This window comes from Myxocyprinus asiaticus, chromosome 41 (assembly GCF_019703515.2).
Source record: "Myxocyprinus asiaticus isolate MX2 ecotype Aquarium Trade chromosome 41, UBuf_Myxa_2, whole genome shotgun sequence".
In the NCBI taxonomy this organism is placed as follows: Eukaryota; Metazoa; Chordata; class Actinopteri; order Cypriniformes; family Catostomidae; genus Myxocyprinus; species Myxocyprinus asiaticus.
In genome coordinates, this window is record NC_059384.1 from 9,075,923 (window position 1) to 9,090,216 (window position 14,294).

Sequence of the window (14,294 nt, forward strand, 5' to 3'; positions counted from 1 at the left end):
ACATTCAAGGGTATGTAAAGTTTTGATCAGGGCCATTTGGGTGATTTTTGTTATCATTATGGTTTTAAAAAGGAGCCAAACAACTATGTGATAATAAGTGGCTTCATATGATCACTATCCATAAATAAAAGACAGTTTTTTTTTTTTTTTTTTTTTTTTTGCATGATCAGTCCTATTTTCAAAATCAATGCCAAAATTTCACAATTTCTGCCAGGGTATGCAAACTTTTGAGCACAACTGTATATATGTGTATATATATATCAATCTTAATGTTATATTAATGTTTATATTACTGTTATTGTGTACTGTTCAAATATTTTGACAATTTTATTGTGATGCTTTGGCAACATTGTTTCTCCAAACTTTCATTCCAATAAAGCCCCATTGAATCGAGTTGAACTATACTGCAGCAGCATTCCTCAGCACTGTTGATTAGCAATCACCTGCATTCTTCAGGAAATGCACATTTTGACTTTGAAGCAAACATTCAAATAAATGGTCAGGTTATAAGTATACCCTTGCCTATTTCCTTGGGTTCCTTTATAGTCAAACACATACAAAAGAAATGCTGGAATACCAACAGGCCTATTTCACTTTTGGGCATCAAAAATACAACAATTGTCCAGGAATCTGAGTGGTTTTCACCAGGTCTGTTTTAAACAATATCTGTTCTAACCAGTAGTAGCCTAATATGGCATATTCTCTCTTTCTTGTGCTTCCTAGTGTTCACATGAAACTTATGCCACAAGTTTTCAAATGTTTCACACTTTCAAACATGGTCATGTAGTAGATTGGAGTGGAAAAAATGCATGTCTTTGACAGTGAGTGAGAGAGCTAGAAAAAAACACTTTTCATGATCTTAATGTGGATTCTTTTTACAAGATTCATCATAAAATACAATAACACAGGGTAACAGGTGCATATTATGCAAACTTTTGAGCACAACTGTATATATATATATATATATATGTGTGTGTGTGTGTGTGTGTGTGTGTGTACTGTATATACACGTATATATAAAATACATATACAGTATAATACATGTGTGTGTATATATATATATATATATATATATATATATATATATATATATATATATATATATATAGACACACACACACAGGCAGCCACAGTTTGGAATAATGTACAGATTTTGCTGTTTCGGAAGGAAATTGGTATTTTTATTCACCAAAGTGGCATTCAACTGATCACAAAGTATAGTCAGGACATTACTGATGTAAAAAACAGCACCATCACTATTTGAAAAATGTCATTTTTGATCAAATCTAGACAGGCCCCATTCCCAGCAGCCATCACTCCAACACCTTATCCTTGAGTAATCATGCTAAATTGCTAATTTGGTACTAGAAAATCACTTGCCATTATATCAAACACAGTTGAAAGCTATTTGGTTTGTTAAATGAAGCTTAACATTGTCTTTGTGTTTGTTTTTGAGTTGCCACAGTATGCAATAGACTGGCATGTCTTAAGGTCAATATTAGGTCAAAAATGGCAAAAAAGAAACAGCTTTCTCTAGAAACTCGTCAGTCAATCATTTTTTTGAGGATTGAAGGCTATACAAAGCTTGAAATTGCCAAAAAAATGATTTCATACAAAGGTGTACACTACAGTCTTCAAAGACAAAGGACAACTGGTTCTTACAAGGACAGAAAGAGATGTGGAAGGCCAGATGTACAACTAAACAAGAGGATAAGTACATCAGAGTCTCTAGTTTGAGAAATAGAGGCCTCACATGTCCTCAGCTGACAGCTTCATTGAATTCTACCCGCTCAACACCAATTTCATGTACAACAGTAAAGAGAAGACTCAGGGGTGCAGGCATTATGGGAAGAATTGCAAAGAAAAAGACACTTTTGAAAAAAAAAAAAAGAAAAAAGAAAAGGTTAGAATGGGCAAAGAAACAGACATTGGATAACAGATAATTGGAAAAGAGACTTATGGATCTTAACCCCATTGAGCTTTTGTGGGATCAGCTAGACTGTAAGGTGCGTGAGAAGTGCCTGACAAGACAGCCACATCTATGGCAAGTGCTACAGGAAGCATGGGTTGAAATGTCACCTGAGTATCTGGACAAACTGACAACTAGAATGCCAAGGATCTGCAAAGCTGTCATTGCTGCACGTGGAGGATTTTTTTGATGAGAACTCTTTGAAGTAGTTTAAATTAATTAAATTGTAATAGTAGTTTTTCATGTTATTAATGTCCTGACTATACATTGTGATCAGTTGAATGCCACTTTGGTGAATAAAAGTACCAATTTCTTTCCATAAGAGCAAAATCTGTATATTATTCCAAACTTATGGCCGCCAGTGTATGTGTGCAGGACAAAGTTGTGCACCAGTTTAGTCTAAGCTTGTACCTGATGTTCCTAACACTGGACAAGTAGGTAGTAATAGGATGCAGCTAAGTCAAGTAAATAACGTTGCTTCCTATAAATTTAGCTAATGTTACATAGCAGCCAAAAAGTCAACTTTACTGTTAGCCTTTTCTGCTCAGCTTCCAGGCCGTAGTCGGAAGCACAGGGGAGATGTTTGCTAGGGCTAACCCCCTTCACTTTTCAACCCTCATTAGAATGGAATTTCTGGTTGAGGTTTTACATTGTGTCTGTGGAACATATGCTGGTGTGTGAATGGAATACAATGTATTTCAAAATATTTATTTATTTTGTGATTTCAGGTCATGTGGAAAGACTGTGCTTGTGGAGATCTACTGCAGATGACCATGGCAATCCAGGTGTGGATAGAGTGGACTGTTTTTAATCTGAAATCGGCATAGTCAAAGATGGACAAGTCTTCTGACACCATACGATCACTCTGAGAGTGGCAAAAAATTTAATTTGATCTATACTGTATATACATTATCCAATAATATCCATTATTATTTATCCATTAGATCCTTGTGGGGCCACTGTGGCTGCAGAAAGTTTGGTATTGCAACAGTGAGACCTCCATCTTGCGAGGTTTGATTACAAGTAAATACAATGCAAATCGATTTTTATAAATTAGTGGATCAAATTTTTGTATTTTTTCTACTCACAGAGCGATCGCATGGTGTCTGAAGACTTGGATTATACTACACGAGCTGTATGGAGTCATTTTATGGACACTTGTAGTCCTTTTTGAAGCCAAAGAGCTGGACTCCATTTATTGCAATTGTTTGGAAGAAAGCTCCCCTGGCAGTAATTTTTGGATGAACTATTCCTTTAATCACAGTCATAGCCACTGTCACTTTTCTGATAGTAAAATTTTATCTTGTGACTGAATGCAAAGATTGTTGAAATCGCACAGTCTGATCACATCTTCATTGCCTTTTCTTCAGGATTTTTATCTGCGACCTGCACTCATTGCATTGGGGAAAAAGGTCTCAAAATGACTCTTATTGCACATAAACAGGCAAAAGGCAGATTATGCTAGTATATGTTAAAAAGACTCCTGTAATCATGTCAAATTAGGCCACCTTTTGAATTGTGACATGCCCCTTGCTAGAGCAAAGACATTACTTCTATTCAATGTTGCCAACTTGTGTAGTATAGGAGCAGCTGCTGGAGAAGATATTTTGGACTTACAGCATAAAGAGTACAACACAAAGTTCTACCAAGATTCAATATCACTTTAAAGGATAAAGCTGGTGTAATTTAGCATTTTACTTATTGTAAACATGGCCTGTGTAAGGAGCAAAAACTGCATTGCTTTACTGTTACTAACAACTATGGTCCATCTTGCCACCACCAGAAATAATTCATATCATGTAACTAATTGAACTCCATGGTATTCTAAAATTAAAACAAACTCAAGTCACAAACTTGTAATTTTGCTTTGGTCTGCATAATTTATCATTTCAATGACACTTCATGAAGTTGTTTCCCAGAAAGTGTAATGATGAATTATGCTGATCAAAGAATATATATATATATATATATATATAGGTCTGTGACTTTTTTTGGAAAAGTTTTTGGAATACAGTGGATTTCAATTAGTTCCATAATATAAGGTGTTTCTGATGGTGGCTATATGGGCTATAGCTGGAATGCACTGTAGGTTTTGCTCTGTTCACAGGCCATGGTGTCAATAAGAATAAACGTACAAACTCCATTTCCAGAAAAGTTGGGATATTTTGTAAAATGCAATAAAAACAAGAATCTGTGATTTGTTAATTCTCTTCAACCTTCATTTAACTGGCAAAAGTACAAATAAAAGATTTCCAATGTTTTCACTGGCCAACTTAATTGTATTTTGTAAATATAAACAAATTTTGAATTTGAGACCTGCAACACTATCAAAAAAAGTTGGGACAGAGGCATGTTTACCACTGTGTTACATCACCTTTCATTTTAATTACACTGTTTAATCGTTTGGGAACTGAGGATACTAATTGTTGCAGTTTTGCAAGAGGAATTTTTGCCCATTCTTGCTTGATACAAGACTTCAGCTGCTCAGCAGTCCATGGTCGTCAATGTCTGATTCTCCTCTTCATGATGTGCCAAACATTTTCAATAGGAGACAGATCTGGACTGCATGCAGTCCAGTCAAGCACACACACTCTGTGTCTACGAAGCCACGCTGTTGTAGCACATGCAGAATGAGGCCTAGCATTGTCTTGCTTTAATAACCACGCCATCTTGATGGCAGCATATGTCTCTCTAAAATCCAAATATACACACCGCGTCAATGGTACCTTCACACATATGTAAGTCACCCATTCCGTGGGCACTGATGCATCCCAATACCATGACAGATGTTGGCTTTTGCACCTTCCGCTGATAAAAGTCAGGTTTGTCCCTTTCGTCTTAGGCACAGAGAACTAGCAATGTTCTGGTTTCTACTAATAAGGATCATGAAAACATGTCATTGGTGTCACGGCTCCGGTGAGTTTGCTGGTTTATTATGTTGTTTTGTTTTTCTCTCTCCCTCTTTGTCTCACAGGTCGGAGCCGGCACGCATAATCAGTGTTTCCATGGGAACACTGATCGTTCCCGGGGAGGCGCTGATCATGCCACTGATTACGTGCTAGCTACACCTCTTACACTCTTATTGCACTCCCTATTTAATCCTTGTGTGCCTTCACTATCTTCGCTCGTTTATTGTTTGTGCTGTTAAGCCTTTAACCTTGCTCTCGCTGTCTAGTTGGTGCAGTCTCATGTATCTGTTGGTTGCCTGTCTCTGCCCACATGTCGGGAAGTGTGGTTACCTTCCAGTTTGCTGTACACCTGTCCTTGCCGCCCATGAAATGCCAGTGGAGGATTCCTCATCTCTGCCCGCTTGTCGGGAAAATGCCAGCCCTCCTTCACCTGGGCTTTGTTCTCTGCACCACACCACGCTTCAACGGACACTTCCTATGGATCTGCTCCTGACTTCCACAACGCATACACCTGTCTATGAACACACTCCTCCTTTGCCTACTGCACGGCCACTACGCGCACTAAGACTCTCCTCCTGCCACTGCAGCCGGTGCTGGGGTCACCAGCATTTCGCCAGTTCAGTTTCTAAAGACTTTTTCTGTTGCAGATAAATCTTTTGAACTGTTATTCTGCTTTTGGGTCCCTTTGTCTCACTCTTATTCTGACAATTTGGGCCCAGGGTTCAAAATATTGAACTATTCCTTTAAGTATTTCTACTTATTTCCTAGTTTGTTTTTTTTCCACATAAAAACCAATATTTTGGCAGTAAAACACTTTATCGGACAACTGTATAAAATAACTACTGAATACCTTACATTTACAGAGATTGTCTTTTAATGTAGCTATTTTTCATGTGTTCTGACATACTAAGCTTGTTTTTCCACTGTCAAATGTACATTTTTAACAATAAATATTTGTTTGCAATTCATTAAAATGCCTGTTTAATGCCATAAATTAAAAGTACATATTCTGTGTTTATACAATGTGTTGGAGAAACAAAAACCTTACAGGAAATATCTGTAGGTAGACGGGGCAGTTGCATAAAGTAACTACTAAAAACCCTTAATTTACAGAGATTGGTCTTAAATGTAGCTATTTTTGATGTACTATGCTTGTTTTTCCACTGTCCAATCAAGTTTTTAAAATATAATTGTTCTGTAAAATGACTGATTAATACTGAAAATGTGCCGATACTGTCTTTGATTTTATGTACTTATTGCGTTTCTATACAATATTTCTTATTGTACACGAAAAAAGCTATATTTTAATAGGAAATTACTGTAGATAGACTGGGCAGTTTCATAAAGTAACCAATAAAAGGCCTACATTTACAGAGATTAACCTGAAAGATAGTTGTTTTTAATCTTTTTTCACATAATATATCTGTTTTTTCACTGTTTAATGAACATTTATCAACAATAATATACTGTGGGGGGCCTGGGTAACTCAATGAGTAAAGACGCTGGCTACAACACCAGGAGTTCGCGAGTTTGAATCCAGGGCGTGCTGAGTAACTCCAGCCAGGTCTCCTAAGCAACCAAATTGGCCCGGTTGCTAGGGAGGGTAGAGTCACATGGGGTAACCTCCTATAATGTGGTAATGTGAAGCCTCCACATGCGCTATGTCTCCGCGGTAATGCGCTCAACAAGCCACGTGATTAGATGCGCGGGTTGACGGTCTCAGACGCGAAGGCAACTGAGATTCGTCCTCTGCCACCCGGACTGAGGCGAGTCACTACGCCACCACAAGGACTTAGAGCGCATTGGGAATTGGGCATTCCAAATTGGGGAGAAAAAGGGGAGAAAAAAAAATAATAAAAAATAAAAATAATAATAATAAAACTGTAATTTAATTAATTTTGACTGTAAAATCTGCTTTGTATTTTTACAGTTTATTGCATGTAATTTTGTGGTATGGTTATTTACTGTTATTTGACATTATCTGTCTGGAAATTTTGCTGCCAGACTTTTTAACCGTTTTTTATTTTTATATTTTTTTACAGTGTAGGAAAAAAAGCAGGATATAAAAATAAAAAGGATAATGAATAAAATGCAACATTTTAAAGCTTTACAACTCACCTTCATTAAAGCTGATGTGTTTATTTTTCAATGCTAAAATAATTTCTCATTTCATAAGTGTAACACTTTGGCTTTGTGGCACTATCAAAACATTCCTCTTTTTTTTGAGGGGACGTCCAGCCCGATTCAGCAACATTGGCTCAACCAATTGCATGAGTTTGGGACGGGACTATTTGTTTGTACAACCAATAGAAGATGAGGGGAGTTTTCTGGAATCTTTTAGAAAAAAGCGATTGTTTTTGCTATTTCGTTTGGTGAAATTACACACTTCAGCTTTAAGCGTGAAAACACCACTACTGTATATAGCAATAACTCTAGATGGAAAAATGTAATTCCATTAAACATATTTAAATGATACTGTGGGGATGGGGGTGTGGTCGTGTATCTGTCTGCGGGAGAGGGAGAGTGGTAAGGCTCGTCACCTGGGCTGTCATTATCTCGAACACCTGTCTTGTTATAGTGATGGCGGAGGGAGACCTAAAAAGGCAGACGGACGCTGCAGTATGCAGGGAGAGAAACAAAAGAGAGATTGTTTCAGCATCTGTGACAGTTACGATTCGTTTGTGTGCACTTACGTGGCTACTAAGAGCCCTTTTTGTTTACGTTTTTGTGAGTGATGCTGAAGAGTAATAAATACTCACGTTGACAGTTCGCTGCCTCCTGACTCCTCCATTGCTCAATTTACGAACTTGTTACAGATACATGTTAAACGATTACCCTAAAATTCTTAAACTAAGTCATGGAGTAAGTAAAATAAAAGAATTCAAAAAGGTACAATAGCCCTGCTCAGAAGACAAGTTAGGGTCACACGAATGGGCGAGATTAACATAAATGGAACCACATGCCAACACTGGGCTGTTACAAATGGATGCTAGTTATGGAGCCAGGGTTTAAATCAATACCTCGGAGAGAAAATGGCGGCGCGCACACACACAAACTTATGTACAGAAAAAAGCACCCAAATTACAATTGGCCTTTTTTCTTTCACAAAGTCCTCATTAGGGAGTAGCAGCATTATTGGCGGGCTGCCGCAGCAACTAGACTATCTGTGTCTAATGCCACCCAATTCCCCCTGTTTACTGAAAAGTCTCTGCTGTGGCCTCATACCTAATGTGCTGCTTTAAATTTTAATGCTTCAAGTTCACACTGGAGCCTTCTGGGGGCCCATCAAGGCACGAGCGAGGAGCCAGATGCCCATCTCACCCCCAGAAGGAGGTGGAAGTATTACATTAGACGTAAATCCACACCGGCCTTGTTAATTATTTAGGAAAACAAAGTGCTGCAGTCATAGACACTCCACTGTACAGCTGAAATGTTTAATCTACATAATGTATCTGGAGGCAGAGAAAACCAAGAGAGAGAGAGAGAGAGGCAGAGATTGGATAGATGGTATAATGTACAGTATATGGTGTCTTTTATGTGTATATATATATACTCTTATTTTGATAGTCTTGTGTTTCCTGTGTTACGGTTTCTTTCCCTTGCCCATGTTTCTAGTTTGTTATTAGTTTCAGGTGAATATAATAATACGTTTTGGATTATTATACAGGTGCATCTCAATAAATTAGAATGTCATGGAAAAGTTCATTTATTTCAGTAATTCAACTCAAATTGTGAAACTCGTGTATTAAATTAATTCAGTGCACACAGACTGAAGTAGTTTAAGTCTTTGGTTCTTTTAATTGTGATGATTTTGGCTCACATTTAACAAAAACCCACCAATTCACTATCTCAAAAAATTAGAATATGGTGACATGCCAATCAGCTAATCAACTCAAAACACCTGCAAAGGTTTCCTGAGCCTTCAAAATGGTCTCTCAGTTTGGTTCACTAGGCTACACAATCATGGGGAAGACTGCTGATCTGACAGTTGTCCAGAAGACAATCATTGACACCCTTCACAAGGAGGGTAAGCCACAAACATTCATTGCCAAAGAAGCTGGCTGTTCACAGAGTGCTGTATCCAAGCCTGTTAACAGAAAATTGAGTGGAAGGAAAAAGTGTGGAAGAAAAAGATGCACAACCAACCAAGAGAACCGCAGCCTTATGAGGATTGTCAAGCAAAATCGATTCAAGAATTTGGGTGAACTTCACAAGGAATGGACTGAGGCTGGGGTCAAGGCATCAAGAGCCACCACACACAGACATGTCAAGGAATTTGGCTACAGTTGTCATATTCCTCTTGTTAAGCCACTCCTGAACCACAGACAACGTCAGAGGCGTCTTACCTGGGCTAAGGAGAAGAAGAACTGGACTGTTGCCCAGTGGTCCAAAGTCCTCTTTTTCAGATGAGAGCAAGTTTTGTATTTCATTTAGAAACCAAGGTCCTAGAGTCTGGAGGAAGGGTGGAGAAGCTCATAGCCCAAGTTGCTTGAAGTCCAGTGTTAAGTTTCCACAGTCTGTGATGATTTGGGGTGCAATGTCATCTGCTGGTGTTGGTCCATTGTGTTTTTTGAAAACCAAAGTCACTGCACCCGTTTACCAAGAAATTTTGGAGCACTTCATGCTTCCTTCTGCTGACCAGCTTTTTAAAGATGCTGATTTCACTTTCCAGCAGGATTTGGCACCTGCCCACACTGCCAAAAGCAGCAAAAGTTGGTTAAATGACACCGATGGTGTTGGTGTGCTTGACTGGCCAGCAAACTCACCAGACCTGAACCCCATAGAGAATCTATGGGGTATTGTCAAGAGGAAAATGAGAAACAAGAGACCAAAAAATGCAGATGAGCTGAAGGCCACTGTCAAAGAAACCTGGGCTTCCATACCACCTCAGCAGTGCCACAAACTGATCACCTCCATGCCATGCCGAATTGAGGCAGTAATTAAAGCAAAAGGAGCCCCTACCAAGTATTGAGTACATAGACAGTAAATGAACATACTTTCCAGAAGGCCAACAATTCTCTAAAAATGTTTTTTTTTTATTGGTCTTATGATGTATTCTAATTTTTGGAGATAGTGAATTGGTGGGTTTTTGTTAAATGTGAGCCAAAATCATCACAATTAAAAGAACCAAAGACTTAAACTACCTCAGTCTGTGTGTATTGAATTTATTTAATACACGAGTTTCACAATTTGAGTTGAATTACTGAAATAAATGAACTTTTCCACGACATTCTAATTTATTGAGATGCACCTGTAATAAAGGCTGCACCTAGATCCTCATCCCTTCTGCTCATTGAGACACCACATTACAGATTGGTCATTCCTACAGTGATGGAAGTGAATGGGGCCAATTTTTGGAGGGTTTGAAGGCAGAAATGTGAAGCTTATAATTTTATAAAAGCATTAACATTAATACTCCTGTTAACACTTGTGTATTATTTGAGCTCTAAAGTTATTTAAATAGTTGTATTCAGGGTCGTTTGAGGGATTTAGGGTCTACGGTGTTACGTTATCATGGTAACGAAGTTGTAAAATTGGATATAACTTTACACAGAAAAGGTTAGTAAGTAATTTTATCACATTAAAATCATGTTAACATGCATATTGTTTACGTTTTGTGGCTATACTTTGAGTATTTGAATGTTTACAATTTGGTCCCATTCACTTCCATTGTAAGTGCCTTACTGGAACCCAGAGTTTTGCCTTTTTTTTATTTTTTAAAGGAGGGACAAGTCAAAATGTATTATGTGGTTATCAACATTATGCCACAGATGCTGTTGATTGAACCAACTTTTCCTGTGTATTGAACCCGGAATATTCCTTTATGGAAGTACTTCTATAAAAGGGTGTTCCAGACTTTCAGAAATATGCTTCGGTTAAGCTCAAGCACTAAAACTTCATTCATTATAATTTGATTATGTACACAATGGCAAGAAAATGAAAAGGGTGCCTAACTGGATGGCATCTGACAGGATGGAAATAAAGAGCTAAAGTTAGCTATTGCTCAGTGAAGGATTGACAGTTAGCTTACATGAGGGTGTCAACTTGAAGTTAATTTAGATTTTTTTTTTTTTTTAACCAGCTTTTGAAATTTGTAAAATATCATACTTATCTTTTTTTAATTATATATAACAGGATGGGATGTTTTGGAGTATGTTAAACCAACTAGTAGCATGAAACATCACAGAATTCATAAAATTCATTGCTAATCCTTACTGATGTCTGTGCTGTTGTTTTCCCAACAAAAATGATATCACTTCGTCGAGGATGATGTAATTAAGGAACTGGCTTTTACTGGTTAAAATAAATAAATAAAGGCTAAGATGATTTGCATCTTCAAAAATGTAATATACATTTAATATTTTATCCAAAATACATGGACAAATATGATGAGGACAAGAAAATGTACTGCATAACAGGAATGACCCAGAGAGTTGGAGAGTTATACAGTAATAGAAAGGAACAGAAAGGGAGAAGCACTAATGAGACAGCACGGACAGCGACTGAAACCACAGCATTCTCCACACACAGGAAGGTACATGAAACCCATAGTAGATAAACAGCGAGGAGAGAATGAACAACCCTTTGATATAGGAGAGACCAGTTGTCCCAAGGGCTGTATCTCAGTAACTATAAGGTTTTGTGTCAAAAGTCCAATTGCTTAAAAGCTTGTTTTCTCTAACAGTCGTTTTATTTATTTTCCAACACCTAGTTCAAAACTGGCATAATTTGGATTATTTTTGGAAAGGGGCACTTTCAAGTTATCACATTTTTATTAGGGCAGGGTGTCACATACAGTATATACTGTATTTATGTATTTTAATTCTATTAATTAAAATACCTGCTGGCCAAAACAGTGATTTTATATTTTAATATTACATTTGCACTGTTTAATGTATTGCTTTATAATTGCATTGCACTTAAAATGTTTGACTGAAAAGCCATAAAATAGCTTATAATATGCCATTTAATGGCAGATTCCATTCGAGAAAACATGCCCCACTATTGGGTCAATGTGTTTTAAATAGACTGTTTGTTTGTTTTTTGCTTTCCAATAACAGTAGAAATGTTCAATAGCTTTTTTGTAGCCAATACGTTAAGGAATATGATACAGAAATTGCCTTAAAAATAAACCTACCCAGAAAACTTTTCACTGGAGTAAACAATGTGACAACTAGCCCCGATTTCTCACGTTTTATGAACACATAGTCAGAAGCTTTGATACACAACAGACCAAAGCAATACAGGGATGACCAGTAGTTGGGGAAACAAAGTTGACAAAACTCAATTTTGCTACGATACAAGACTCTATCCTCAAATCCTCTACATTCTTAATCCCATTATTTTTCAAAAGCCCTGGCTCCTCGCTACACTGAACAAAGACACTTAATTTCCCAAGTAGTTAAGGTTAACTTTTTTTTTTTTACAATTGCAACAAGGGAAAATAATAACAAAGACATAATTCTTACCATTACATACTTTTAAACTTCTGAGCCATTTAAGTTCACAGCGTAAAGCCTTTTCAGGTCTTAAGAAACATTTCCTGTTTAATTCTGTTTTTATAAATGTGATATATTATGTATTCAGAGGGAGCAAAGGGGAACAGATTGGTTGCATTTTATAGTTTGTCACTGTAGTTATATTGGAACCGTAACACTAACATTGGCAATGCATTTACATTTATTCATTTAGCAGATACTGTTATCCAAAGCGACTTACAAATGAGTAGAACAATAAAAGCTAATTATCCAACAAAAGGGGCAACAATATAATAAGTGCTGTAATACAAATCTCGCATATCTTAGAGCAGTACACATAGCAAGGAATGTTTCTAATTTTTTTTTTTTTTTAATAAAGAACATGAAGGTAGTGCGTTAGTATGAATGGGTTAGGTGTTCACGAAAGAGATGTATCTTTAGCTGTTTTTTTGAAAGAGGCTAAAGACAGCTGCTCGGGTGGAATTAGGCAGGTCATTCCACCAGCGGGGAACAGCAGAGGTTTGCTGTTGCAGAGGTTTGACACTATATGCTGGAAGGCCTGCCAGAAGAACATTGCAATAGTCCAGCCTGGATAGAACAAGAGCATGCTCCGTTGTGTAGCATGCTCCAATAGGAAGGGCCTGATCTTCCTAATACTGTACAAGGCAAATCTGCACGATCGGGCAATCCTTGCGATGTGTTCTGTGAAGTTCAACTGATTGTCAAACACAACTCCAAGATTTCTGGCTGTCCTGGATGGTGTAATCATTGACGAGTCTAGCTGAATGAAGTTGTGATGAATTGCTGGGCTCGCTGGAAGCACTAGAAGCTCTGCCATAGCAAGGTTGAGTTGGAGGTGGTGATCTTTCAACTAACACAAAATGTCTGCTAGGCAGGCTAAGATCCAGGCCGCTACCATTGAACCATCAGGCTGGAATGAGAGGTAGAGTTGTGTCATCAGCATAGCAGTGATAGGAAAAGCCATCTGCCTGAATGATGGATCCTAGTGATGACAAGTATATGGAGGAGCGGTCCAAGCACTGAACCCTGAGACACCCCGGTAGCTAGCTGGTGAGACTTAGACACCTCTCCCCTCCAAGACACCCTGAAAGACCAGTGAGGTAAGACTTGAACCAGTGGAGTGTGGTTCCTGTGTTACCCTTTGTCATAAGGCAGAAAGCTGAGCAGCAGACAGATCCAGCAGGAGTACGGATGATTTGGATGCTGCTCTCACCAGTCTCAGTGCTTCAGTATCTGACAGCAGGGAAGTCTCTGTAGAGTGTCCGCTTTTGAAGCCAGACTGGTTGTTGTCAAGCAGGTTGTTCTGTGTAAGAAATGATGAGACTTGGTTGAACATGACTCGTTCAAGAGTTTTAGCGATGAATGGGGAGGAGGGATACTGGTCTGTAGTTTTCTAAAAGTGCAGGGTTAGGGTGGGTTTCTTAAGCAGTGGGGTTACCCGAGCCTGCTTAAATGCGGTGGGAAAGGTACCAGTGAGAAGAGATGTATTAATGATGTGAGTGTAGTTAAGACTGAAGGAGATGGGAGGGGATAGGATCAAGAGGGCAGGTAGTAGGATGGCTGGAAAGGAGAAATTTGGAGACTTCCACTTCCGAGAGGGGAGAGAAAGAAGGAAGAGTGAGTGTGTGGAATGTTAATGTGTGTTTGTGGGTTTGTGGTGTGGAGAATTGACCGCTGATGGTTTTTACTTTATCATTTACAGTAAGGACATGTTAAAACATCTTATAGAGATCAGGAGCTTCATTATGGCAGATAGTGAACTAATATGGCCATTAATAAAACATATTGAGCTGGGTCAAAGTCTTTCTAGCAAGTCAGTCCACTGTCAGCCATCTTTGGAACGCTCCCAGGAGACTATTTCCAGTCCTGTCAGTGCAGCTCCTATCTACTCGAATGGAAGGACACTGAAATCTCAAA